General features: G+C 44.8%; 1 protein-coding gene and 1 long non-coding RNA gene across 7 annotated transcripts in view; one reads left to right on the forward strand and one right to left on the reverse strand.

Annotated features, from left to right (window-relative positions):
• Positions 1–2,380: 2,380 nt before the first annotated feature.
• On the reverse strand, positions 2,381–19,713 carry LOC144763723 (uncharacterized). Its single transcript, XR_013596254.1, has 2 exons — positions 19,579–19,713; positions 2,381–7,161 (listed from the first exon to the last, which is right to left on the reverse strand). It is a non-coding gene; the product is annotated as an uncharacterized LOC144763723 (long non-coding RNA).
• ASB3 (ankyrin repeat and SOCS box containing 3) overlaps positions 19,704–23,258 on the forward strand; it is a 471,022-nt gene continuing 467,467 nt past the window's right edge. For 3 of the 6 annotated variants that reach the window (XM_078649594.1, XM_078649600.1, XM_078649598.1), the window contains exon 1: positions 19,704–19,830. The gene's annotated coding sequence lies outside the window, so the exon portion shown is untranslated. Of the gene's footprint in view, positions 19,835–23,258 lie in introns of all 6 variants that reach the window. The other 3 variants (XM_078649595.1, XM_078649599.1, XM_078649596.1) reach the window with 2 other exon arrangements.

Here is a 23,258-nt window from a genome sequence, read left to right on the forward strand (position 1 = left end):
GTACGAAAAGAATGCCACTCTGGTAGAGCTTCAGCCGGGTCAGAAAGTGTGGGTCATGGCCCCAGTGGAGCCCTGCGCGCTCCAGGATAAGTGGACCGGACCATTTCAGGTGGTGGAGCATTTAAGTCCTGGTACCTACTTGGTGGACTTGCGATCCCCCAGGAACCTCTTGAGGGTCCTGCATGTCAACCGCCTGAAGCCCCCAATTGGAGAGGTCCGAAGTGGGCATGCTCCTAGCGACAGATGCTGGAATGGAGGAGGAGACCGAGCCTCTTCCTGACCTCCTGTCTGCAACAGAGCGAGATGGATCAGTGGATGGTGTGAACCTCTCTTCCACCCTGACCAACAGAATGACTGCCGCCAGTTGCTGGGACAGTTTTCTGATCTGTTCTCCCTGGTTCCCGGTGTCACTGATTGCTGCATTCATGATGTAGACACTGGGGATAGTCTGCCTGTGAAGCACAAAACTTACAGGGTGACTGACAGGGTGAGAGCTTGCATCAAAGAGGAGGTCTCAAAAATGCTTGCGTTAGGGGTGATTGAGTCCTAGAACAGTCCTTGGGCCAGCCCAGCGGTCTTGCTCCCAAAGGCTGCTGCACCGGGTGCCACACCAGAACTCCGGTTTTGTGTGGACTACCGAGGGCTCAATTCAGTCACGAGTACTGATGCGCACACCATCCCCAGAGCGGATGAGCTCATTGATCGGCTAGGGGCTGCACGGTACCTCAGCACGTTTGACCTAATGTCTGGGTACTGGCAGATAGCCTTGACTGATGGGGCCAAAGAGAGGTCAGCATTCTCCACACCAGATGGGCACTACTAGTGCCGGGTTATGCCCTTTGGGATAAAGAATGCCCCTGCCACCTTTCAGAGGTTGGTCAACCAGGTGTTGGCTGGACTGGAAGAGTTCAGTGCTACCTACCTGGATTACATCGCAGTGTTCAGCACCAGTTGGGAAGAAAATGTGCGCTACCTCTGGGAAGTTTTGTTGGCATTGCGGAAGGCAGGTCTCACAATCAGGGGGAATAAATGCCGGATCAGGCATGGTTCCATGGTGTACTTGGGACACCAGGTTGGGAGCGGCCAGGTGGTGCTCCTACAGCCCAAGATTGAAACCATCCTGGATTGGGAGCCCCCCAAAACCCAGACAGAGGTGAGGGCCTTTTTAGGAATAACTGGGTATGGCAACATTGTTGCACCCTTGACAGCGCCGACTTCCAGGAAGCAGCCCAAGAAAGTGATTTGGACTGACACCTGTCAGAAAGCTTTTGAGACCCTGAAAGCTGCCATGTGCATGACAACTGTGCTCCTGGCACCCAACTTCTCCAGAGAGTTTATCGATCAGACAGACGCTTCAGAGCATGTTGCGGGGGCTGTTTTGTCACAGATGAATGAGGAGGGCCTAGATCAACCCGTAGCCTTCATCAGTAGGTTACTTCCACTGGAACAGAGGTGGAGTGCTATTGAACGTGAGGCATTTGCTGTGGTCTGGGCACTGAAGAAGCTGAGAACATACCAGTTTGGGACTCACTTCAGGGTTCAGACAGACCACAGGCCCCTCAGATGGCTGATGCAGATATGGGGTGAGAATCTAAAGCTGTTGAGGTGGTCCATTTCCCTACAGGGGATGGATTTCACGGTGGAACACCTCCCTGGTACAGAACACGCCAATGCTGATGGTCTGTCCAGATTTTTCCACCTTAGTGATGAGAACTCCCAGGAGGTAGGGTAGTTCTCCTCAAATTTCAGATGGAGGGAACACGTGTTAGACCTGGCTCCTTGGCGTGGGTCTCCCTTCCATTTTTGCTGACTACAACGCATCCAAAACACCTCCGCCCGACTGATCGTCACCGTCCCCCGCCGCAGCCACATCACCCCCCTCCTGAGAGTCCTACCTGGCTCCCCGTCGACAAGAGGATCACCTTCAAGCTCCTCACCCATGCACACAAAGCGCTCCACAATGCCGAACCAGCCATCCTGAACTGCAGGCTCCGCTTCTACACCGCCAGCCTTGCCCTCGCCACTGTCCCCCGCATCCAACGAACAACCTCCGGTGGCAGATCCTTCTCCTACCTCGCCGCCAAGACCTGGAACACCCTCCCTACCCACCTACGGCAGACCCAAGACCTACTTGCCTTCAGAAGACTACTCAAGACCTGGCTCTTCGAGCAGTAGCTGCACCCCCTCCCCTCAGCGCCTTGAGACCCTCACGGGTAAGTAGCGCGCTTTACAAGTACTCTGATTGATTGTAACCTTCATTTTTAGTCTCCCGTTTTTCTTGGTATCGTTTTTTGTGTTCCACTGTTCTTTTGTAATGTAACTGGCTCTATTGTACAGCACAACTAGTTTTTTTGCAGTGTTTTATTGTGTTCTACACTTCTTTTGTAATGTTCAGTAAATCTTTATTGCGACGATTAAAAACCATCATAAAAATACATTACACAATAAAAATTCATTAAATTACATTTCTGAACTTTTAACAAATTAAAAACTGTATGGCGGAGAAAATACAATTCATAGGGGAGATAAATATCTACAATGGTTGGTTAATTTCGTGTGTTTCTCAGTCTTACAGCTACTTTAAAAAAAACTTGAAATAGAGCATAAGGTGTGCATATCACTAGCTTTCTGTAAGAAAAACAGTGCAGCTCTTGCATGGCGAAGTTTCTGTTTCCTAAGTATGTCAATCAAAAATAAACGCCTAGGATTTCGATAAAATGAACATAAAAGTACAAAATGAAGGGTGTCCTGCGGAGACCTATTGTCGCAGCCGCAGGCACCCTTCTGCTCAATCGTTACAGTAAAACCAGAGGGATAAGAAAAACTATTAGTTAACAGATTGAGCCTAAAACGGCACATTAAAAATCTATCATGCTGGCTATACATCAGAAACAGATAGGGTTCCATTCCCACCCCATTTCTCACTAAACCATGAGCGGCTATTGATCTCTTTACGGGTCCAAGACCACGTCTAACAGTTTCAAATTTTTCTAGAAGCAACTTTTTGACCCATAATTTACAACTGCTAGAAATCAAGGAAGGGTCACTAAAGAGGTGATCCTGGTCTATATTCTCTAAGGAGCATTTGACATATTTTAGCCAGGGAATTTATAACCCCTTATCCCTTTGCAGACAGTCTGTGACAATTTCCCTGCTCAGTGATGCCTCTGGATTGGTCCAAATTCTAATCCATGCTGTAATTGGCCTCAGCTTGACATAATCTGAAATATTTGGCATCCCAAGTTCTGCATGAGCAATTTCGGCAGAAATGGAGTGTGGGATTTTCAGGATTCTGCGGAGAAATTGGTCTTCCTCTACTTGTAGTTGTTTGCAGTCCCTGAAGCCCCACACCTCCGCTCCATACAATGCCTTTGCCATACTAATTGAACCATATAGAGCCATTATTTGTTCAGGGCACCATCATCCCAGCCTACGAGCAAAGCTTAATATTGCACCATTCGAAGAGACCAGCTTGGTACAATGTTCCGACCAGTTGGCTGAATTGGATTTCACCAGCAAATAGAAGGCCCAGATAGGGAAAAGTGTTTACTTTATCCAATGTGTGTGTCCCTATTTTAAACACAAACTTATTTGCAGGTTTTTTGCCAGCCACCATAACAAAGGATTTATTCAGATTTAGAGATAGATCTAAGTAGGCCATGAACTTGACAAATCCGTCCACCAGCTGTTGTAGACCCCTCAGTGTTCGAGCAAGCAGGACTGCGTCGTCCGCGTACAGTAGTACTGGGATTTGACGCAGTCCTACTTTGGGGCAGTCCACAGCTAGGGAGATGAGGGCACTCGCTAAGGCGTTGATATAGAGTGAAAAAAGGAAAGGGGCGAGAATGCACCCTTGCCTTACTCCTCCTGAGCATAAAAATGGGTCAGTACGCCCCCCCCCCCCCCTCTGGGCTAAAACGGACCCTGGCAGTGGTGTTCCAGTGCAACTCTTTTAAGATGTTTATCAGCCCCACATCTATGCCTATCTTGTGCATCATGGCCCACAGTTTGTTCCTATTCACATTGTCAAAGGCCGCAGCCAGGTCCATGAATCCCATGCCCTTGCTGGCTATTGTGTATTTGGCAGTTAGCAAGTACAGATTCAGACACTGGTCGATTTGCCGGCTCTGAACCCGTACTGTATGTCAACTATAGTTCGGTGCTGCTCTGTCCACTCCATAAGCCGATTCAGAATCACTTGGCCTAGTATTTTGGCCGAGACATCAATAAGCGAAATCGGCCTGTAACATTTTGGATCATCCCTACTCCCTTTCTTAAAGATGGGTACGATCAATGCAGTGGACCAAGAGCGTGGTAGACCTGATTTAATAGCAGCGTTTAAGACCCTGGTTAGAATTGGGGCCCAGAGGTCTATATTACTTCTATATAGATCTGGTGGGGTACCATCTGGCCCTGGGGCTTTGTTCAGGGTCAAACCTTGGATCGCCTTTGTTATCTCCTCTACTGCGAGGTCTATTTCAGCACTCCAGGCACCCTCCCAACCCCCTTCTTGGATCGCTAACTTCAAATTATTGTAAAGACCCTCAAAGTGAGCAACCCATTGCTCTGGCAGGATATTGGTGCTAATCACCGGGGCGGAGTTATCTTGGAAGCAGGGCCAATTTACATCTTTTGTAATGTAACTGGCTCTATTGTACAGCGCTCTGACACCTTCAGGTAATGTCTGCCCTTTATAAAAATGCACAAATAAATAACAAATAAATGCGCTGTTGATCCTTTGCATAACTAGAACCCTCCCTGTGGAACTTTTTCCATTTCTCTACGTAAATAAACGGCTTATGAGAATTTTCATAAAAGTCTGAAAACTTGGTTGTTCAACTTGTAGCTCCTTTTCTTCTCCCCTCCTTTCCTCTCGGGCTGACGCCGGGAAACCCCTTGGGGTAGCTGTGAGTCTTATAAACTTAAATAACATACCACACCAGGCCATAGCAGATTATTAAAAAATGCATATATGTGTCAGGTAATTTTCCCTAGGAAAGGTTGCAACCCTAGTGCCCCGTGGCATGCTAACTTTAGTGGACACAACAGCAACAAGAACTCCTTCCGACTCCCTCACAGCCTTTGAACCGTCAGATTCCCCAGCTAACCAAACCCCCGAGTACGTTTTCGCTAAACAACTAGGCACTTGACAACAAACAGATCCATTTCTGAGTGGCACCGCAATCTTTTGCTTGCAATGGCCGAATCGCTAGCGAACTACCACCAGAAATAGAATATGACGTACCTAAGATCACGTGAGGTACGTCGCTGGCATGGGTCTTTCTCTAATATTACCCCCGACCCGTCCAGTACAGTTGTTTAACGGAAGAACTTACATTTCGTAGAGGGATTAACTAGTACGCTCTCTCTTCTACCATTAAGAGAAGCAGCGCTATCGTGTAATGAACTTGACCGACTTTGAAAAGAAAGGATGCAAAATAAGACTACCGAACAATATGTAAATGAAGATCATGTAGATAAATCATGGGTCATAATTATATATACGAAAAATACGGGGTACATTTTTGGTGAAAATCCTAGTAAGTAACATTACTAGTTTCTAATACTACGCGCATTATCGATTAAGTCTGTCCTTCTCCAGCTTCGGAGTAACAAAGATGGCCGCCTAGTTTTCGACTATTTACTGGCCAATCGTAAAGATAGACTCGCTATGCCGAGTAATCTAGAAAAGTCACATTACCAACTATATTCTGATAACTAACCTTCAAATAAAAATATCCAGAATGATTTTAAAATTCATTGCATATGATCGCAATTCACAAACCCTAGTGCTATTTAACCTGATTGCTATATTTACGTGTTTGTCATTTTACTCCAGTTGGTGCTGCAGTATCCCCAACACCATATTTTTGAGGCAAATAGCATTTGGTTTCGTCATGCCCATGTCTTTCTAATCAGCATTGAATTGCGTTGTTGTCCTTCTTCCCTTTCAGTGCAGAAGACGTCTTGTTGTAGCCCTCCCGCACCTGCAAAGCTCTCGGGCAAGTACAAAGGGCAGGAGAGGGTTGTGTTTTCTTACTAGTCGTCTTTGTTTTATTTTATGCGTTTTTATATAGCGCGGCTTTACCCTAAGGTGTCAAAGCGCTTCACAATAGGAACAGTAGTGAAACATGAGAAACAATTCCAGGGCAGCATGTTACAAGAGCAAACGTTACGTTACATAAGGCAATAGTGACAACCCATGTCAAAAAGGAAGATCATCATGGAGTCATTCTGGACTCATCTGATGATTACAGTCAGGCTATTCCTGCAATTATCGGGGGAAGTCATTCCAAGCCATCCTGAAGTATGCCTGTAGGACGAAAAATGTAAATGTGACGACGAACCTAGACTCATCACAAAAACTACAGTAGGATGGTGTTCTGATGACTTCTACTGGCAGGGAGAGATTACCTTTTCCAACTCCACGAATACTAATTGACAACTTCAAGATGAGTGAGAATTACTCCAGGATGGGTTCTAGCTAATTTAAGGATGACTCAATTATTCCAGGATGATCCTAGAACCGCTCCAGGATGGAAGTGGATTACTCTGGAATGATCCCATGACAATTTCTGGATGAGTGTGGATTATTCCTGGATGATCCTATGATGGCTATTGATTACATTAGAATGGCCCCATTATATGTTCAGAAAGAGTGTTGATTACTCTAGGATGACGTGGTGAAAGGGAGGCATGTTTTTTGTCCTTGATATTTGGATTGAAGCGGGGACTCCAAGACAAGTTCATTTTCACGGTCTGATGCATCATTTTTAGTTGTGGATTTTTGATGACGGACACTAGCCATCCCTGCTAAAAGGGACAGGTTTTCAAGTTTCTGCAAACTTATCCGCGAACTTGCATCACCAGGCTGAGAAGTTGTGCTTTCAGCATGAGCTTTGTTACTAACTCTTATATAATCCAGTCCACTCTGCTTGGCTTTTTTGTCCTTGCATCTTTTCTCTGCAATTTCTTCCTCTTGTAGTTCGCGTAACCCCCTCTTAAGTCTACCAGCGCTTCCCCGATTGCCACAGTCCATTAACATCCGCTTTTCCTCCAGTGCCCTTTGAAGTAACACCTGTTTTAGACCATCTGTTGTGGCAGAATAGCTTGCAATTAGCTCTCGAAAAATATCCTGTATCATTAGACACTGTTTCTTCACTAAAAAAAAAAGCAAGAGAAAAAAAATATATATTTACATATAAACTTCAAAACAGATAAAAACACATTGACCACTTGCAATATATATTCACGCTCTAGCCATAATATATAAATAAAGAGGTATTGATAATAAAGGACAAATTTACAATCTATCCATAACCTAGTAAGTAAGTTTTCCTTAATAGAAAGTACACATTGTGAGCCTGAACTTCAACCTTCTGAAAAAAGTTGCCTAAATAAAATAGTTTATCCAACAAGCATTAGAAATGCAATAGGTCTCGCATTTTTTTGAGTTAGAGCTATTGGTGTTGTAAATGGCAATGTCTTTGACACTTGTGTTATGGGGTGGATGTATGTGGTTTGAGTGAAATTATGTGGGTGGGATTGGAATTGTTAGTTGTGTAATTTTGTGGCATGGAATTGCGTGGAGTGGATTTGTGTAGTGTAAATATGTGGTATGGTGTGCAGTGGAATTATGTGTATATTAAGTGATGTAGAGCACTGTGGTGTAGATAAAAGTCGTGTAGAGTATAGTGGCAAAGAGTGGCGCTGCTTATTTTGCAGTGGCTTAGAGTGGTGTAGTATGAAGTGGAGTGGCTTAGAGTGGTGTAGTATGAAGTGGAGTGGCGTAGAGTGGAGTGGCGTAGAGTGGAGTGGCGTAGAGTGGAGTGGCGTAGAGTGGAGTGGCGTAGAGTGGAGTGGCGTAGAGTGGAGTGGCGTAGAGTGGAGTGGCGTAGAGTGGAGTGGAGTGGCGTGCAGTTTTGCAGAGTAGAATAGGTGTCCCCAGTACTTGAGTATTCACTGGCCTTTGTCCTTATATACAAACATGCACAGACAATAGAGGGTAACGCATGCACACACTACTAACTACTTCATGCACACACGACAGGAGCGCCTACATGCATACATGAAAGGAGATGCAGACATGCATATATGAGGGGATGTGTCCTAGGAATGCAAATTTCTGCCTTTTGGTTCTGGAACCTCCGGTTTGAATCCCAGCCTCAGTGCTAGACTCAAAATCGTATGGTTGTTGGCAAATCACTTAATCTTCCTGTACCTAAAATGTGTTACAATGTATTTGTGTCATCCACACTTGATGTACGCTATCTTGTACATCATCTCCAGACCCTTCACATAATGGTATTTATAGAGTGCTCTGTTTCTTCACTGCTAGGTTTGCGCTATACAAGTACCTATACATGCATACATATGATTTAGGCTTCTACAACCACACGTGGCAGAGGCTATAACATGCATAGAGCAATGAGGCTGGCTGCTACGTGGGTACATAACTGAAGAAGTAACATATATAGAAGGCTGATGCTTCTGATTGCAATCATGACTCCCAATGCTAAATGCATACATGAGTGAGGCTGTTACATGCATACCCAATGTACCGCAATTATATCTGGACCTACTATGTGCACACATGACTTACACTGCTATGTGCATATATGACTCAAGCTGCTATGTGTACTCCTAACTCAAGCTGCTTAAAGAACACATGACGGAGGCTGCTACATAGACAGAGGACTGGGTGAGGCCGAACAGAGGGTGCTACATTCATGCAGCATTGAGGCTGATTTATAAATCAATCATAATCAGTGGCATCTTGTACATCCTAGACTTGGCACCAAAACCTCTTCACACACTGAAGGTAGGCGTGAGCATCGAGGCCAGAGAGCCGGGTCTGAAAGGGCTGGACTGGTCGTTGGGCTGGTCACAGGTAAGTGGGGGCTGGGCCTAGCCTATTTACTACTGCAAATAATGTAATAATACGGTCTGATGGTTGGTTTATCAGACCCAAATACTGAGTGTCTCAGGTCCATCCCTGCCTGCCTTGGGTGTGTTTGAATATGGGGTGTCCCGTAATTTGGGTCTTGTCTCAACTCACCTGCAGATCAGTGCTGCCCCCTGCCTGTAACAGGAAGTTCTTACAGCAGCTTTGAACGCAATAATAACTTAAAAAGTATTAATGTGGAGTTAATTGCAGTGTTTAAATTAGGAGAATTTCTGGAAATATCTGTATTACTAATGAGGAGAAAAGGGACAAAAGGGTTGTGAGAACTAAAAGAAAGTGGGGGTTGTGCAACATATTTAATAGGTTATTGGGGCTTTGTAATGGGCAGCACTCACATCATCCATCAAGTAGCCATCTTATATACATTTCATACAGGTACGAAAACAGATTTGGTGCTTTTTTTTTATTACGGAATGAAGATAGCACGATTGGCACTTGGCACTGCTACACTTTACATAAAATAGTTTTGCACAAGGGCAAACATTGAGAAAATTAATAGATTCGATGTTTTGTGTGTTCCTATTAAAAATAACAGAAATCTATAGTTTATTCATTTTTAAAACATGAAAAAGTAAACTACGTTGATTATGAATTAAGTTAAAGCATAAACTCTTAAAGCCTCATAAATACTGTAAAATTAGTTTGCTTAATTTCTTTACTAGTGGATATTCACTAATGATATATTTTCCTTTGTTAAAACCAAATTATTTAACATAAAATCATTTGCAATCAAACTATGAAAATGTTTTGCAAACTATTTACCTAATTTTTGCAACGGTGAAAAACACATTTGTGCAATATGGAATAGAGTAAGCGCTAAGAATTTCTGTATTTCACCAAAAGACAGCTGTGCAAATGAGCACTTGCGCTGTTTGTTGTGCACCAGTGCCCAGTGAATGTCGAAAAGGCCCCAGGACGCTCACTGTGTTGGAAGAGCTGTGTTTAGGGCAACAGAGCTGGAACCTGCAGTGCTGGCCCATCACTTACCTGATTGTACGTTTGTTTCTTTGGTCAGTCCTCCCCAGTTGTGGGTCATTGCCAATTTGCCAGAATGTTAAACAAGCCCTTGTCATTAGTCGCCTTGACAATGCTTATGGCCGCCAATGACCCCTCACTGTCCAGACTTCAGCTGGTGCAAAGCGATGATGCACGCCAGGTAAGTAACCGCCCGGCTCCTACTCTGAGAACCCAACATTGGCTTCGGTCAGGAAATGCCCTGTTTTTAAGGTCTAATGCCTCAAGTCTTTGATGGGCAGAGCCACCACGTGCATAGAGGATAAATGACGTCATTACTGCTCTTCCAGAACTCTTCAGTCTAGCCATAAAGCGCGACTGACCGTTCCCCCTCCGCTCTTCCAGAGTCGGAGGTAGATCTCACTCTTCACCGCCCCATTTCCGCAGTTGTCCAGATTTTGTTTAGTTTAAAAAACTCTTGAAGGCCTGGTTATTTTAGTTGCGGTTGTGCTATGTTGTCTAAGCGCCCAGATACACCAGCCGAGATGAGTCATTGCGCTATATCAAGTGAAAATAACAAAAAATATTATTTAATTTTCCAAGCAGTGAGTGACCTCCTGAGAAGGCTTTGCAAACCTGAAGGGGTCCCCGGACCCAAGGATAAGAACACGGTCAGACTTTTATTGTGTTTCTATTTGCAGATATCAGGGTGTTGTACCGTGTATGTTGCGGGTATTAACGCACGGGCAGTGTGTAAGGCTTCCGCTGGGGCTGTGCTGGCGAGGGATTTGCAGTCTGGTTGAAAGCAGACCGTTGTAGGGTTAATAGTTACCGTAACAAGCACTTTACAATTCATAACACCCTTTTATAGCGCTTTCTCACGCCAGACACAGACAACAGGTGCTAGCACTGTGCAAGTCAACGAAACTGCTTTCAGCGACATTGGAATGATGAAACACGTGTCCAGCCCCTCTGATAAACATGTGTGCCCTGCGAGTTCTGTGCAACAGGTGGTAACCCACTAAACTAAGGACAGGAAGTCAGTCAGTCAGTCAGTCAAATATCTTTATTCGGTTAATTAAAACCATAAAAGCAATACACAATTCATTTTTTTAAAAATAAGAACTATACAAATAGATTAAAATTAGCAATTAAACAAACTATACACATGATGCAGTTCCTAAAATGATTCATTAAAAGAGGTTTTTTTTAAAAGAAGTTTTTTGTTATTAAAAAATATGAATACAAAACAGGTTCACTATAAGAAAAGGACCAGAAAAAGACAAGCGCCTCCATGTCCCAATGATCCTTATCCGGTGTCCCAGAATAAAGTTGATAAAATGTCAACCAGGATGTATATTTGTCTGGGTAAGTCTTGCCTTATTCAATCGGGCAGCCGCCACCAAGAAACTGGCTACACCATATGTGACCTGCACAGTGTTCAACATTTGCAGGTGTAAAAGTGCAGGCCTTACTTGGACAAAATTAAGTTCCTTCAAAATGGGATATAAAAACTTTTTCCGGGGCTCCAGATAGTGTTCGCAAAACATCACAAAGTGGACTGTGTCCTGATTTGAGAAGCTATCACAAGTGCAAGGTGGGGTAATTTCAAGGGTCCCCCACTTTATGTTGGAACCCAGCACTAGATGGATAAGGTTGAACCTAAATCTCAATAAAAGAAAACGATGGTATGGTTTTGTCACAAATGTTAGATAAGGTTCCATGGCAGAGGAGGTAGAAATTCGATATATGGTTCTCACCATGGGTTTGTTGAGTTCAACCTGTTCCTTATCTAACTCCAGCAAATTCCGGAGATGCAACTTAACCCACCCTACATCTTCTTTCTTGAGACCCTGTGGAGAAGAGTACAAATCCGGGCGCCCTAGCTTCACGCATGCCGCTCTAACATACGCTAGCCAGGGAATACTGCCCGCCTTGTCCAGGGCCAAGCAGTCTTTGAGTATGAGATGGTTCAACGTGATCTCCTCGTTTGTCCAGGTTTTCACCCAGCATAGCAGGGGGGCCATTTTTAGAAGGTCAGTAATGTGGCCCAGGCCGACTTCACTATGGATGGAATATGTAGGCGATGACTTTGGGAGTGACAACAAAGTTCGAATAAAATTATTTTCTACAATTTGAATGCCTTGAGAGGGAGCATAGCCCCAGATGTCAGCCCCATAGGATGCAATAGCCAGGCACTTTGATTTGTAGATACGGATCATGGCCTCCATGGGCCTAGAACCTAATTTTTTAGAAAAGCTCATGAGACCTGTAGTAGATCTTGCAACTACGTTGGCCTTCAATTTTAGTTGAGGTCCCCAGGATCCTTTTTCGTCAAAAGTGACGCCTAGATAACAAAAAAAAGGTACCCTAGAGATTTGTAATCCGTTGCAACTAAAAGTTTTAATCTTCAGGCTTTTCCTACGTGTGCCCGTGACCATGACATGGGATTTTAGTGTATTGATCTTTAAATCTAAAGATTCCATGAATGATCCGAAATGGTCTAACAATTTTTGCAGACCAATGCCTGTACGGGCTATTAGGACGGCGTCATCCGCGTACAGGAGGACCGGGATAGGGGATCCTCCCATACGCGGGACGTCCATGGTGGCTAGATTGAGTGATTTACCCAGGGAGTTAATGTAGAGTGTGAATAGGAGAGGGGCCAGGATGCAACCCTGTCTGACCCCTCTCCCTGATCTAAATTTTTCAGTACATCTACCTTCCCTTGTAACCCTAACGGAGGCAAACAAATTCTGGTGGAGGTCATGTAAAAAATTCACCAAAGTAGTGTCCAAACCCAAATCCCGCAAAATAAGCCAAAGTTTAGAGCGATTAACCAAATCAAAAGCGGAGGATAAGTCCATAAACCCTAGATATAAATGCCCCTCCTTCACCACGGTGTATTTACTAATTATGAGGTGGAGGTTTAAGCATTGGTTCATGGTCCCCCTGTGAGCCCTAAAACCATACTGAAGGTCAGAGAGGACCCCACTCCCTTCAAGCCAATCCCCGAGTCTTTGTAGAATGACTCTGCCTAAGATTTTAACAGCAGAGTCAAGCAAGGAGATTGGCCTGTAGCAAGCCGGGTCCCCCCTGTTCCCCTTCTTAAAAATCGGAACAATTATAGAGGTGGACCAAGAAGAGGGAAAGCCTGCCGAAGGTATCGCATTAAAAACATTGGTCAATATTTTGGACCAGAATTGGGGATACTGCATGTAGAGATCAGCAGGTACCCCATCAGGTCCCGGTGCCTTATGTTTACTTGTGTCTTTAATGGCCTTTTCAACCTCACAGATGTTAAAATCCATGGTCATAATATTCCACGAAGGGACACTATCTGACGGGAATGAAACTTCACTTTCATAGATTTGTTTGAAATGATTAAGCCATCTTTCATCTTCGATCACGCAATCCATGTCTGATTTCCCATCCTCAGTAAAGAAGGGCTGGTTAATAATGGCCCAGAATTTCCTACTGTCTCTCAGTATATTTACGGACAGTAAACTCTCCCAGGCCTCCTCCTTAATCTGAGTCTTACGATTGGCGAGTGCAGTTTTATAACCCTGCCGAAGACTTGCCACTAGAGTCCTGTCTCTGGGTCTCTGTTGGAGTGCTTTCAATAGGGCGTTATGTTTTTTTGAACATTCCCTATCGAACCATCTATGTATATGCTTGTTACCTTGCGGGCCATTCCTGGACTCCAAATTCTTAGAGATGCTTGAACATATCTCAGTGTAAGCGGCCACTACCTCAGACCCCAAGGAAGTAGGATCAAGGCAAACTGCCATCTTTGCCTCTGTTTCCTGGGCTAGTATTTGGAAGAAATTCTCAGGGACAATCTTCTCCCACTTAATCCTCCTCCCCTGCTCTTTAGAGGTGAGATCCCTTGGGGCTACCACCCCTGTTTCCCTCTCGGTCATGGAACAATCCAGGTCCAAGGTCAGCAAAACAGGGTTGTGGTCGCTAAAGACCGCAGGCACTACACAGTATTCGCAAGCCCTAGCTAACACCCCTGGTGATACAAAAATATAATCAATGATGGTATTAGCATCTCTCCCAATGAATGTAGGTGGTCTGATTTCATTTGTACCAAAACCCAATTCAAATAGATTTAAAGTGGCCAGAAAGCTCTCAAGCCCCTCCCCCTCCTTAGTGTGTTCAAAATGGGGGATCCCTTCAACCAATGATCCTCCGTACCTGTCATTGTAACAGTCCCCCTCACAGGGGTGAATATTAAAATCACCCAGGATAACAATCTCTGGGACGGAAGTGCAATCGTGTCTATAGACTGACAAAAAATCTAACAGAGCAGACAAATGCTCATTTACAAAAGAACCATCCCTGGAATTATAAAAATTAATAATTAAAAAGGGTTGATGGTCCGAAATAGCCCACTCAATTATCAACGTATTCCTGGGAGCAGGTTCTATTTTTTTAAAAGACCCAGCCAGATTCAGTGAGAATAATGTTAGAAGCCCACCCTTGGGTCTCCCTCTCACGCCTGGTACGGCTGGGATTGAAAAACTGTGAAAACCATCCAATGAAAAACAGGTTGACGTGTCCCACGTTTCTTGAAGTGCCACTATCTCATATTGTTTAACAAACCCTTGCCAACTAGAATCTAAGGCCTTAGCAGTAATACCCGCTATGTTCCATGTGAGGAATTTACAAAGTGGCTTATTGGATTTATGCTTGTTATGCACTCCTCTAGCCTCAGTAGCTTCCAAGCCATCATCAGGAGAGAGAGTTGAATTAATCTTCTGCAGATCCACAAGGCTATCTTCTCTCAACATAGGAGTCTGGGAGTTATGGCGCCGCTGACCACTTAGTGATCCCTGTGTATGTCAGTCAACCCAGTCCGTGGTTGACAAGCACTCATAACGGTTAACAGTTGGGAAATCAAAATAGCTATCTTGCCCATTTGCAGCCTGAAAATACTGTTGTGAGTAACTATTTTGGGGCCCTACCGCATAACCCCCTTGGAGTGGTCTGCCTCTCCTTCTCCTCACTAAATTCCAGCCCACATCGCCCTCCTCCTCCCATCCGTATGATTGTTCCTCCCATGGGTTGGTAAACCTCTGTCTAGGTTTTGGATTGTGTGGACCTCTTAGCCAGCTCCATCTTTTGTCTGTGTGATTCCCTGGTAGATAGAAATACGAAAGTGGCCTAGCCATAACAGTGCTAGCTAGGTGTCTGGGTGCTCTACTACATATGTGTTCTACAACCTGAGTGTTCTCGAAAGTCACCACAACACAATCCCCTTGCAGATTTTTTCTATTCCCGCCCACCCATGGAGTTCTTTCTACCATTAAAATTTTACTAGGAATGTTAGGCGGGAGGGGATGGTTTTTAGTGAGCCAATGACACACCTTATTTTTAAGTGCCTGATGAGATTCTACTTCCGATGGGGGAATTTCAGTGACTCCAGTAAGAATCACTACAAAGGGACAAGCGTCTGGTGGAAGATGAATGTTTCTGCGAATCGCAGCCTTAGTTCGCGGGGCCTGATCAGGATTTGGGGTTACTGAAGTGGAAACACTTGATGTAACTTGGGTAGTTTGTTTAGTAGCTTGAGGGATTTCTTTAGTGGCTTTGGAGGTTTGATTAGCATTGGATGTATTCACCTGTAAATTGGGAACAGGGGTCTTTGCTTTCGTACCTCCCTGTTTAGGAGTACTACTAGAGTCTTTAGGGGGATTAGTTTTAGACGCGGTGACATTATTGCCCAAGGATGACTTGTTAGCTATACTGGCAGCATGGGATGTCTTGGCATTCATAGAGAAGCATGGAGCACTTATCTCCTTATGGATATTCATCAGGATAGTCTCCAAGCCGCGAAGTCTAACTTCTATGGGTTCCAGAAGGCTTTTAATCGTGTTAAAGATTATATTATTGACCATGTCCTGCCCATGGCCATCTTGATTCTGTATAGCTAGGTTGGTGGCCTCCCCAGTGAGTTCCAAAATTTCCTCCAGGCTGCTGTCTAAGACGGTATCGTCTGGAAGACTAATCGGTAAGCCAAAATTTGTGGGATTCACCCCGCCTATATCATTGGAGGAAGCTAGCAAATTATTGCAAACAATACCCTGATCTGCAGTAGAGGGTTGTTGAAATCGAACAGTTTGCGCTATTTTAGCTACTTTCCCTTTGGGGGTGGTAGAATTATTTGCCTTTCGTTTCGGGATTGCCCCTTCTATCAAACCCCTTTGATCTATATTAGTTACCACGGGAAAGTTATCTAGCTCAGTGGCGTCTAATCCACTCTCTGTCAAAATGTTGAGATTGGGGGTAGCTTCTAAATCCAGTTGTGAATTAGCAACGTCTAGTTCCTTATCGACCTCAGTGTGATCAGCTGGGTTATGAATATGCCGGGAGTGTGTGCCTGGGCGATAAGACCCAGCGAAGATCTCCTGGCATTAGCTAGATCCTGGGATACTCTCCTATCCATTAATATTATTCCCTGGTCGATTAGTGCATTGGTGCGGACGATGAAATCGTCTAGTGTCCCAGTTAGTTTTTTAGTACCTGCTGCGGCCATGCTTCTGGTTTCCCGGCAGTTCATGGCACCCCTATATAGATGGTGAAATAACCTAGTCAGTAAAAATAGTGTGGAAATAGACTACCGACTTACGGTTACCGTGAGCACCTTATTCCTTTTGGCTGGGGTAAATCGGGCAGGGGTTCAAGCCCAGGCCCAGGCTCCTCAGGCCTCTGAGGGCCACAGAGGGCCCGCCCTTTGCCCGGGCTTAGCCCCGGGCTTAGCCCCGGGCGCTCCCGCGTCGCGGGTGGTTCTCGTCGGATTTAAGCGCCGTCAGCGCGCTCTCTGGTCCCGCCTCCACTTCCTGGTTGCAGGGCAGCTGGGAAGGGTAGTTCACTGACCCTCTCGGTCTGCTAAGAGACCGGCGCGGTACACCCACAGGGGGTCCGCCTCCAGCGGCGACACAGCAACGCTCTCGCTAACCTTGGCAGTCAGGTCCAAAAAACAGCTTTCCTCCTCTGGTCAGTTCAGTTTGGCAGCTGCCACCTTTCAAATGTGGCTTTATTGCATGTAAAAATGTAAATGTAAATGTATTTGACTTATATAGCGCACGAATCACCCGAAGGTCTCAAGGCGCTTGCTTAGGGAACCCGTCCTGGTATTCCCCTGTGAGATATCCCGGCAAGGTATCCACAAGGTGAAAGCCAGGCATCCCGCCGCGAGGGGCCGTAGTGGAGATTAAGCAAGCTATTGCCCAGAGTCGCAGAGTGAGACCCCGTGAGTCGAGTAGGCACCGGAGCGAGAATTGTCGAGTCCGTGGAATTTTTGAGCCCGAGACCCGCCGAGGCGGGGAATCGAACCCTGGTCCACGGCCGATCTCAGCTTCCGGGTCTGCCGCCTCTAACCACTGAGCCACGCTTCTCCACATGCTTCTGCTAATGCTTACTAACACCTCCGAATCTTTGCATCACGAAGGCTCGCCCTAAAAATGTCAAGTTGACCCGCTCTTCTGCTTAAAGGTCTTTAACTTGCACCTCAGATGCACAGCATAATACATTCTTAAGTACACACTAGTTGTATTAAACCGGGCCTATAACGCATGCAGCACTAAAACACATAATAGAGTCCTGACACAAACAACACTGCAAAATGCTGTTCTGCCTTAGATTACATCAGTCTTTTAGTTAAGTGTCCATTGACCATCTTTAATTAGCTGGTCATTAACACCTTATCCCTCATTTCTAGGTGTGGCCGAATTTTTTTAGCTGGTAAAACGTCCCAGGTGAAATACCATTCTTTAATGTTTACAGTAATACCACTGACAATTCCAAGCTAGTTTTCCAGGTTAGAATAGAAGTACTGTGCTGTTTCATTCTACTGACTGGTAAAATCACACATTTTCCTTTTTATGACATGCTTTGCCCGCTGAAATTTCTTCCGGTTATACCGAAGGAATTTGGATGGGGTACCCTGCCCCCACACCAAATCCCCTCCCCCGGAATGTAAACACCACTGATTAAAAATGTGCCCTTTTGATGGTACCATGCTGGGCCGCTATAGGAACATCCTTATATCTCACTCCTGTCTCACCCTTGTTTCCATTGATGAGGCCATATTGTCTCACAATCGTCTCTCTCATCCATATTGATCTGAATCCAAAACCCCTGGCACACAGAGAATGGAAATATCAGAAAGGAATGAAAACTCCGAGTTGGAATTAAAGGATACGTTTTGAGGCCAGGCGTTACAGGACTGAAGTTTTAGCTTTCTTCAACATATAGGGCAGTGGGAAGGTCTTCTTTTGAAGAGATTACACATTTAAACAAGGTGAACCTAAGTTGGCATGTAAAGCACCACCCTAAGGCAAGAACGGAGGAAGCCAGAAGGCCACAAAGAAACAGTCTCAGACCCACACGTTAAGCAAGTATTGACAATGTCAAACGTTCTGGCTTTTGCTTTGTATAAATATTTTAATCAATTTCAACAAGAGACACAGATTAGACTGCACATGGCACCACCGAGCAAGCTTTCCTGTACAAGCAGCAGAAATTAACAAGAACTAGCTAAAAAAAAATGCTTGTTTGATTTAGTTGCTCGCCGTGAAATGGATCCAAAAAAAAAAAAAAAAAAAAAAGGCTCGCATGGATTAACTAGCTGCTTGCGCACAGACCTAGAAACATTGAGAGCCCGGAGACGACCGAGGCCAACAAACACAATTAGGCAAAAGACAATCATTAAAGACCAAAACACACTGAATGACACTACTGAGAATTCCACAAGGGTTGAAAAGCAAACAGGAACATGTTATTTAAAAAAAAAAAAAAAAAAAAAAAAAAAAAAAAAAAGGGAGGGATTTATGATAAAAGGAACCAGCATTACAACGGCTAAGTTATTTGAAGCATTTATCCTTTGAAACGCATCCATAAAAACTGCCAGTGTTTTTGAAGATGTGCTGCTCTGCACACTACACAACTTGGGGAACGTGACCAAGATTCAACAATAGAGCACACATTCATTTAGTAATGAAAGCTCACTACAAGTTGCAAGGACACAAGTAATGCTCAACAATATACAGTATTCCCATAAATAAATGCGTTTAGCTTTCTTTGATTGACAACTTTTCAGTAGATCGAAAACGGTTCCATTTGGTCGAGAATCTAGAATACACGCAGGTGCACTTGGAACCAACATGGGACCTACAATACACGGGCAGTAATTTATTTTTCCTTACGGCGAAGAACTTGCTGTAAACACACATTTTTTAGGCTTTTTGCAATTTTCCACAACTTACACAGGAACGCACTACGTCACACATACACAAAAATACACATGCTCAAACACAAAAGGTGCATATTAAACAAGCAGGCAGGCTGATACAAACATCAAACACACATAATGCACACACATTGCAACGCAGGCATTCATTATAACACGTACGAAGCACACACATGCAAGTAGCTGCGTCTGAATTTGGCCCCTTAATGAAAACTCGTGCTTTCCGAAAAATGAGGAAGCTGGTCTGGGACGGAAATTGAGCAGCTGGGACCGAGAGCGGAGGATCGATGCTGCTCCGCTATGCATGGGGGGGCTCTGACCCAGGATGGGAGCGTGCAGATATAGCGTGGAGCTTGCCCCGATGGACTAACATCTACCCCCTGGTAGCAGCTGCAGCACTTACCTGAGTATACGCTGGAATCGATTAAGAAAGTGGAGTTGGAAAAATAAAGAGACCGATGCCAATCCATCTGTCCCTTTTATGGCCATTGCGCCATTGCACACACGGCGGTCTTCGAACTTGCCGCAGAACAATTACGTCACTTCTGGCGCTCCCGGATGTGCGTAGGCTTTTGCAAGAGGAATCCTCCGGCTTCAGGTATATGCGAAGGACCTGCGGTTCGAGTCCCAGCCAGCCGGCAGACTGTGGTTTACAGTAGGTGATTTTGGCATTGTGTTCGAGGCAGCTGTGCTTTTTAAAAATGTATTTTAGTATTGTGATGGAGTGAATTCGGCAGTCACCATGACGACAAAGCTTGTTTTCCTTTGCAAGACCTATTCCTCGGGCCATGAGCAGGTCTGTCCGCAGTTGTTTAATGAGTCTAACAATCGGATTCCACTAAACTATGAGGCAGATTTACAAGAACCTTGCGCCACTTTTGCGTCACTTTTCCCATGTTAAAAGTGACGCAAAAGTGGCGCAAGGGGCTTGTAAATCTGCCCCTATGTGTATGTGTTTATGGAAATACTCTATGAAGGAAGTGCAGCCTGGGGGTACAGAAAGTATCATTTGCAATCAGCAGCGCCTCCCGGCATTCCGCATTCATAAACAGTTTGGGGGTTTGTAGGGCTTTTGGATTTTAGGGCGTACACGGTCATTTTAGGGTTGAGGGTGGGTTTGTGTTTTGGGGTGCCAGGTGTAATTTAAGGGTTTAGAGCAGGTTTGGGGTGCAGGGGTTAATTTTAGGGTTTAGGGCGTGTTTGGGTTTTAGGGTACAAGGGTTAATATTAGGGTGTGTTTGGTGTGCAAGGGTTAATTTGGGGGTTCAGGGTGTGTTTGGGTTTTGGGGTGCCAAGGTTAATTTTAGGGTTTAGGGTGCGTTTGGGTTTGGGGTGCAAGGGTTAATTTGGGGGTTCAGGGTGTGTTTGGGTTTTGGGGTGCCAGGGTTAATTTTAAGGTTTAGGGTGTGTTTGGGTTTTGGGGTGAAGGGGTTAATTTGGGGGTTCAGGGTGTGTCTGGGTTTTGGGGCGCCAGGGTTAATTTTAGGGTTTAGGGTGTGTTTGGGTTTGGGGTGCTAGGGTTAATTTGGGGGTTCAGGGTGTGTTTGGGTTTTGGGGTGCAAGGGTTAATTTGGGGGTTCAGGGTGTGTTTGGGTTTTGGGGTGCCATGGTTAATTTTAGGGTTTAGGGTGTGTTTGGGTTTTGGGGTGCCAGGGTTAATTTTAGGGTTTAGGGTGAGTTTGGGTTTTGGGGTGCAAGGGTTAATATTGGGGTTCAGGGTGTGTTTGGTTTTCGCGTGCAAGGGTTAATTTGGGGGTTCAGGGTGTGTTTGGGTTTTGGGGTGCCAGGGTTAATTTTAGGGTTTAGGGTGAGTTTGGGTTTTGGGGTGCAAGGGTTAATATTGGGGTTCAGGGTGTGTTTGGGTTTTGGGGTGCAAGGGTTAATTTGGGGGTTCAGGGTGTGTTTGGGTTTTGGGGGGCCAAGGTTAATTTTAGGGTTTAGGGTGTGTTTGGGTTTTGGGGTGCAAGGGTTTATATTGGGGTTCAGGGTGTGTTTGGGTTTTGGGGTGCAAGGGTTAATTTGGGGGTTCAGGGTGTGTTTGGGTTTTGGGGCTCCCAGCTGCAGGAGGTCAGACGTTTGTCTGCAATTAATTGTGCAATTATCCAACAGTTTGCATTTTTTTGGAAAACTGAAACCAAAGTGGTGGACGTGCTTTTTAAATAGACAAGCAATTCCTGTTAAAATCACCAGACGCAAAAACATCGTATTGAAAACACAATAGTACTTTTGAAGTATTCAGATGCTTATTTTCAAATCACCCCAAAGTCATCAGGAACAATGTCATCTTGTAAAGTTATCGGAGAGTCATTTACAAGTCATCCTCAGATCATCAGGAATAATGACACCTTCTGAAGTCATCAGATACTTATTTTCAAGTCATCCTCAAATCATCAGGCTGAGCTTCTGCAGCTTGCTGATGACTTCAAGAGCTTGATGATGTCTGATGACGTGTAAATGACTTCTAAGGTAGTTGGATGATCATCCAATGACTCTAGGATGGCTTCTAAAGTAATCCTGTTTGACCTGGGAATTGTGCATGTATCAACAGCAAACAAAATACAAGAGGTAGCAAACGATACGTTACAAGAGGAAAAAAGTGACGTGCGTATGTTACAAAAGTGTACAAAGTACAACCAGAGGTATAATACTGCACTAAATGGCTGATACTCAAAACATGAACAAACGTTAAGTTACATGAAGCAATGGTGGTAATTGTGCATGTATCAAAAGCAAACAAAATACAAGAGGTAGCAAACGATACATTTCAAGAGGGAAAGTGACGTGTGCATGTTACACAGGAGTACACAATACAAGTAGAAGTATAATACTGCAATAAATGGCAGACTCTCAAACCACAAGAACACATTCCGGAGGCACCTCTATAGTCATGTAGAACAGAATTTCCTATAAAGGAGGGACTTCCTTCAGATAATAGAGAGGGCATGAATTACATTTGGAAGTGTCTTTGAAGGAGGAGAGCTTTGAGGTCAGTTTTGAAGGCCTGGGAAGAAGTGGTGGTCCGGAGCTGAGGCGGAAGTGAGTTCTAGACTCTCACCACGTTGCCTGAAAAGGATTGGGCCATCGACCTTTCCTTCTTGAAAGTGGGAGGTTCAAGCTATAGTTTTTCTGCATTAAGAGATGGTCTAGAGCCTCCAGAGAGTTTCAGTTTATTCACCCGGTAGCGAGGAGAGGCGGAGTACAAGGCTTTGTGGGTGATACAGGCAGTCTTGTAGATAGATAGATCTTGCCTCGAAGCGAAGCCAACGGAGGGTGGATAAGATGGGTGTGATGTGGTCGCTTCTTTTGGCCCCATATATGAAATGAGCTGCTGAATGGAGAACAGATTTAAGGGGGGGACAGGTGGGATTTGGGGAGGCCAGTAAGAATTGAGTTGTAGTAGTCCAGTCAGGAGAGAACCAGCGGTTGGACCAGGGTTTTAAGGTCATGCTCCGGGAAGAAGCGACAAATCCCCCAAAGAAGGCGCAGTTGGTATTGAGCAGACTTTGCAATGGAATTAATGTGGGAGAGTAGATTGAGTTTTGTGTCGAGTATGACACCAAGGGATTTTGCGCTGTCGCAAATGATGGGTTTATTGTTAATTAGATTCATCTGATACATCCATGATTGAACCGTGGGAGGAGAAAGTGAGGAGGAGACGAGGAGGAATTCAGTTTTAGAGGGATTTAGAATCAGTTGATGAGTTAACATCCAGTTTTGAATGGAGTTGAGAGTAGAGCTTAGGATGGAGAGATCGCGAGTGGAGGCAACCTTGAGGTAGATTTGAGTGTCGTCCGCATAGAGATGATAGTGGATCCCGGATTTACTTAGGAGATTTCCCAATGGTTCTAAATAGAGATTGAACAATGTGGTTGCAAATATAGAGCCGTGAGGAACACCTTGACCTACCGCCAAAGGAGATGAAAGACTATTCACTATTTTGATCATTTGAGATCTATCAGAGAGGAAGGCAGCAAACCATTTAAGCACAGTGCCCTCCATGCCCATTCTCTGTTAAAGAGTGCTAAGGAGAGTGTTGTGATTGACAATGTCAAAGGCTGCAGAAAGGTCAAGGAGAATAAGAAG

This window comes from Lissotriton helveticus, chromosome 6, assembly GCF_964261635.1.
Source record: "Lissotriton helveticus chromosome 6, aLisHel1.1, whole genome shotgun sequence".
NCBI classification, from domain to species: Eukaryota; Metazoa; Chordata; class Amphibia; order Caudata; family Salamandridae; genus Lissotriton; species Lissotriton helveticus.